Raw genomic sequence first — 6,377 nt, 5'->3', positions numbered from 1 at the left:
TTCCACCGCCACTGGATCCACAAGACTTTCCACCCACTGGCTTGTGATCTTCCTGCATTCAGTGTCATTGCATGTGTTTCATGAGTCTAAAGAGGTATTTACAGACTGGTATTGCACATAGGGGCTAATATCAGACTTATGGACTTGATCTGGACTGGGCTGGGATGTTTCTTTAGTATACAATTACCCCTTATATAAACTCTTTCTTATGTACATATGAGTGTCTGGGACATTTGTTTCTCTAGTCCACCCAGAGTGACACACTATCATTGAGCCCAGTGACATTGAGCACACCACCGTGAGCACACAGAGCTGTGACAACCGAGTGCCTCAGCATCCGCGTCGACCCCGGTGTACACTGCATGCGTGCCTGCCTCCAAGTCTGGGTTGGAGCCACGGAGCCCAAGGGACCCTGCTGGAACCGAGTCCAGGTGCCCAGAGTGGGCCCTGATTTCTCACTCGCACAGGAGCATGCCCTCCCCGCCTGGCACCGCAGCACCGTGCTGCGGAAAGCACGGGACACTTGTTGCTTTGCTCATGCAGTACGGGGCACAGTCTCCCTGCAAATGTTTGCCAGTGAGAGGTACAGCCACACAGTGCTGTGCGCAGCCCCCAGGGCCCCGGCATCCTGGTGTGTTCACAAGACACACGTACATGCGCATGTGCCCTCCCAGAGTCTTGGTAGCCTGTCACTGTGGACGGCTCACCCGAGACTTTGTGCAGCTCCTTCCATCTCTGAGCCTGCCCCAACCTAGGCTGCAACAAGCAGTGCCCCAAGGACGCCAGTGGGGAGCCAGCAGTTCGCTCATAGCAGCTGCGAGGCCCCGACATGTAGCTCATCCCCCCACCCACACGTCAGCACCCAGATCGGCCACAGTCCCCATGACTCAGCTAATAAGCACCACGTCTGCTGCTGTAACGAGGGAGATCAGAAAACATTCCTTGAATATTTCTGAGCAGAATGGCTCAGCAAGGGCCCCCGTCCCCACAGAACGCATGCTTAAAGGAGACCAGTGGTGAATCGGGGCCAGCTGCGCCCACACCTGCCAGCCCGGCTTGTCATGCACGCACCCCATGACTGTGGGAAGAGCTGTGTGCTTCTCCAGGAGCACCCTGGCTCTGCACAGACACCAAGGGGCCCTGTGAGGCAGCCAGTCCCCATGCAGTGCAACCCCCATCATGCCCCTGCCCCTACTTTATGCTCCTCCCCATGCCTTCATCCCTCATGAATGCTCCCACCATGCCCCACCCTCTTCCCCCCACACCCCTGCTGCCTGCATCCCTCCCCATGTCCTCCCCCTTCCTCCTCCCAACATCCTCATCCTCTGCCCCATGCCCTCCTCCCTGTGCACCCAACCCAAGGTTCCTCTCTCCACTCCCCATATCTCTTCGGCACACCCCTCCCATGCCCCCAAAGTTCCCAACAGCGACCAGTGTGTACTTCCAGCATTGCATTTCTACTGGCCTTCCACCGGCTCCTGGACCGGTGCCTTCAGTGCAGCTTGGGTTTCTGCTTTCAGCACCACCAGATCTTGATCCTACGCTACCTCCTGAAATGCTTGCCTGTCAATCAGTTCTTTTTTGGGACAGTGGCTCTCTTTAGTCCTTTCATCTTCTTTTGATACTCCCTGCAGGGCTCAATTTTTGCCCAGAGAATTCTTCAACCATGCAACTCAAAGCTTGAACCGTTTCTCCAATTCTTTCCATTTGAGAAAGTTTGAGTCTGTTCTCCCCTTTTGGATCACTAACTCTAGGTCTCTCTCTTCACATTTCCTTACAGTACTTTACTTGGCTCTCTGACGTTGTTCTCTGAAACCCTCTGTTTAGATCTTCCGCTGTATCATTTATTTCTTCCGCTCTCACTAGTCTGCACTCAAAGGCGCAGTACCAGGTGAGCGTGGACTGCTAACCGAACGGCCAGACATTCAGCCCAGTGGCTCTGAGGGAGACAGATGAGGCTCTCTCTCCTTGTAAGATGTATGGCCTCAGAAGCCCTATACAGTGTTACTCCAAGTCCAAATCAACTCCGTAGCAGGGGGTTCTACGCCCAAGGGCAACCTCCGGGCTCTCTTCTGGCATCCATCTGGTCTTCTCTTTCTTTCGCATGACCTTTGTCCTCCTTGTGTACCATGTCCCGGATGCCATGCCCGTTAGTGGGTAGATCATTAGTGCTCAGTGTGCTAAATCTATTCTTGAGCTGCTCTAAATTCAGGTGGCATCTATTTTGACTCTCATATTCTTATTCTAATTTTCTTTAGCTCCAACATGAACTAGCATATGAGCAATTGATGGTCTGATCTGCAGTTGACCCCAGACCTTGTCCTGACTAACAGTGAACTTCCCTATCATGTCTCTCCAGCCTACTCCGGTGTGGAGGCAGTAGTAGCTCGGGGTAGACTTCTCACCTGCCATGTGGGAGACCCAGGTTGGGCTCCAGGCCAACACACCTCGAGGACGCCACCACCCATCAGCCAGTGAAGCCTAAAGGTCATTGAGGAGCTAGGCCTTGGAGCTCCTGCAGGCCTGCATGGTGCTTCATGCTGCTGTGCTTGAACTACACAGTTCTGGATTACAGCAGACTTCAGCATAGACTCATCAGAGCTCATGACATTTACCGAGAGTCTCATTCCTGTTTATAGGAACTACGGGTTCTCACCACAGGACAGGGTAGCCCTGCCCCTGTGGGTTTCCAAGACTGTACCCTTGAGGGGAGTAAAAGGCCTCCTCTTTCGCCCAAAGAGTAGCTGGTAGTTGTGAGGAGGAGCTGCTGACCTTGAGGTTAGTCCCCCAGTGTGTCACCACAACTTCCCAGGGTTAGAACCCACACAAATCACTTTGTAGGGCTGTGCTAGAGAAATGAGTCCAGAAACCCTCAAATATGTATAAGAAAGGCTTTATATCAAGGGGTAACTATGTATTAAGAGAACATCCCAGTCCAGTCTCACGCAAGTCTTTAAGTCCAATACTAGTCCCTAAGTCCCTCTTCAGACTCACACAGCCACAGGCAATGATGCAGAATGCAAGAAGACCACAGGCCGGCGAGTGCAGAGTCTTGTGAATCCAATGGCTGTGAGCACGTCTCCAGGGCTCTGGCAGGTCTTGGAGTGGTTTCCCAGCAGGAAGGTGAGGCAGAGAGAGAGAAGGAGAGGTCCCCAGGTCCCTCCTTATGAAAAGGTCATGCCCACAAGGAGTCACCATCAGGCTGTGACCTGATTGACAGGCTAGACTCCACCTCTACACTTGTATAACTTCAAGTTGACACAAAACTATGTAACTACCACAAGGACGTGAAGCAATGACCCACAGGGACACAGGAAGTACAGTCAGGATTCAAACACAGACCATCTGAGCACCCATGTAGCCCCACCCCCACCCCCCTCGCCCCATCATCAGCACTGAGATAGCCAGGTCTTCACGGACGGGCACCTGGAGCAGACAGAAGAGGAAGACAGTGGCCGTCACTGGGTGCTACTCTGACCGTGTCCCAGCAGACGTGTTTTTGGGGTAGTGGACATGAGCCACAAGTGGCTATTTCAGCTCCAATGACTAAAAACAATCTGAAACTCAGCCACACTGGTCACACTGGCCAGCGGCTGCCGTTTTGGACAGTGCCGATTGGGACACGGCAGTCAGCATGCAAGGTTCTGTTGCCGACGTGGCTCTGGGGGAATGAAGTGAGAGGCCCTGATTTCCACCAATCAGATAGAGGTGGAGACGGGGAGGGGGCTTATTGTTGAGAATACACCCAGCGAACAGACAGCAATCCAACCGTTTCTGGACAGCGTTTGAGGGACATGGGTGATGCTCTCTGGGCTGTGCCCCCTCTCACCCTCCTTCTCTCCGTTGATTGAAGCTCGGTGTCCCCAAGTTTCCTGGCGAAGCTTTCAGTCACTGCTGTCAGAGTGTAACGCCAGAGGAGAAACTTTTTACCAGTGAAGCTAAATGACTGTTTGGTTGTAAGAAGATGCCAGGAAATATTTTTGGATAGAATTGAAAAATTATCTCAGCGCAATAGTTTCAGTTCTTCACTCAGCTTCCCTAGCTCCAGAAAGTCTGGAGTCTTTGAGAATATGAATTTTGTTCCATATTTCCCCCCTTTTGATCAAGATTCCTCTGTAAAATCCCATTTAATTTTTTTATTTTTTAATAAATGAATTTTTATTGTGGATTAGGTAGGGCACTTAGGTGGAATTTCACAGCATCGATTCTGCATCCAGCGGCTCAAGCCCCTCATCAACACCTCTCCCACAATTTAGGCACAAGCAGCCCAACGCTTAGTTCCAAGTGGGGTTTTAAACCAGTCCAACAGGGCACTAGCAGGCTTTCCAAAGCATGTGGTTGGATAGCAGTTGCCTTCAAAGCCACTGGTCATGCCTTCTGTGAGCCACCTCTTTGTCCTGGAACCTTTGTCCTCCCTGACCAATGGAAACCTTGTCTGCCTGGCTGCAAATCTGAGGTTCCTGGGTCAGAGGTAACGGGCCTCGTGCCCCGCAGCAGCTTCGGGAGGATGCAGCCTGACTGCCAGGCAGCCACACTGGGGATGGGGAGTGTGGATACATACCTGTCAGCTGTGACCAGGAGCTTCAATCCAGCCGTGAGCACAGAGATCCTCAGCCTGGGGCATGGGCCCTCTCTGCTGCATCTTGGTGGACGAGGCCGGTCTTGGGGAAGAGGGCATCTGGGGCTTGGTTGTGGAAGAGCTCCCTGAGACTCCTGAAAGTGGGGGTGGCACAGCCAATGCAGATGGCGAGGCAGCTAGCTGCTGCCCCGGTGCTGGCCTCCCTTTCCCATGCCGGCCTTACGCCTGACCCACCTGCATCTCTGACACTGCTCCTGCTCAGGCTGTGGGCACCGTGGACACGTGGTGGACATGCTGCCACACAGTGGGCGGGGTAGTTCTAAAGAAGAGTTTACTGAAAAAAGGACAAGTTATCCTCCACCCACCTCTGTCCTCTCTCAAATGGTTTGCACCATCATACTGAGTTTAGGTGCCAAAAAGTTTTAAATCTTTTCAAATTACATGACAGATTGTTCAAACGACACCTGGCTGCGTTAGGCAGAAGCCATAGTTTGCTAGGAATGGTTTTGTCGGTGAAGTATGAGGCCACTCCCTCGGGTGGCCTGACATGTGAATTCCTGGTCTCCTACTACCTGCAGACAAGCAGTGTCCCCCCACACCCTGTGGGGAGTGTCCCTACACCCCAGCATGTCCGTCCCCACTAGGATAGGGAGGATGGCTGAGCCCTGCCCCCAGCCCCACCCCCTCAGCACACCCATCTAACAGCCTCTTCGTCCAGCACTGCAGTGCCCTGAACAGCAGCATGGGTGGAAGACACCTTCTCTGGTCGCAAAAGGCTTCTGAGTCCCCAAGGAGAAGCAACCACGTCGGCCAGAGCCTGGACTGCTGGTGCAGAGAACCCCTCAGACTTGTCTGAGTCTCAGTAGAGCCCCCCTGAGAAGGGCATGGATGTCTGCCAGGTCCTCTGGCGGCACTTGGATGTGAGGCAGGCTGCACCCCTGGAACTGGGGGGTGGGGTGGTATCCTGCAGGGGCTGAAAAACTGAGACCACAGTACACTCCCTGTGCAGAGAGAGCTCGCCCAGAGAAGGGGTCCCTGAAGGCCTCCCCGCTTCCTCTGCCATGAGACCCCGTCCAGCTGGTGTGATGGTTGCCGTGACAACACATCCCGAGGCCAGCAGAACCCTGGTGCCCATGGTGTGCCTGGTCCAAGTGGCCCTGTGCTGGTCCATCTCAGGGAGGCTCCCGTGGGCCCCGGCCTGCATCGCCAGCAGCCGTCCTTCCCTGTCCACAGTGAGCAGGATTCTTCCATCCTCGCTCCGAAGGAGTGACTGACCGCTGCCCTGCGCCAGGCACTCTTCTCCACAACACCACAACTCGAGGGCTTCAATTCTCGGCTTAGTCCAGGCCACCTCCGTCCCACACTTTTGAGGTGACTCCGATTGGGGTCCTCCAAAAGGGACAATGCATAGATTTGAGCAAATGAGTGTCAATCAAGGTTGCACTGAGGAGGCAGGGGGGTGGGGGAGCGGACGTGAACTCTGGGCAGTGGTGTGTGTCCCCTTTAAGACAGTACCCATGGGTGACTTGCAAGAGGCAGGCACTTGCAGCTCCCAGGTGTCATGTGCTGCAGCATGGGGAGTTCTTGGAGATGCCACCATCTCTTGTGTCTGGATGCTGGCCTGTCACACTCAAGACTGCATTTAGAATGCCCCTTTCTTTTTTGATTTAAATCATTTCATGAGGGGCTCATACAACTCTTATCACAATCCATACATACAAAGCACATTTGTACATTCATTGCCCTCATCATTCTCAAAACATTTGCTCTCCACTTAAGCCCCTGGCATCAGCTCCTC

The sequence above is a fragment of the Echinops telfairi genome, unplaced genomic scaffold, assembly GCF_000313985.2.
Source record: "Echinops telfairi isolate 266 unplaced genomic scaffold, ASM31398v2 ScPeMD7_3533;HRSCAF=4204_0, whole genome shotgun sequence".
Classification (NCBI taxonomy): Eukaryota; Metazoa; Chordata; class Mammalia; order Afrosoricida; family Tenrecidae; genus Echinops; species Echinops telfairi.
Note: the sequence above shows the minus strand (reverse complement) of the source record.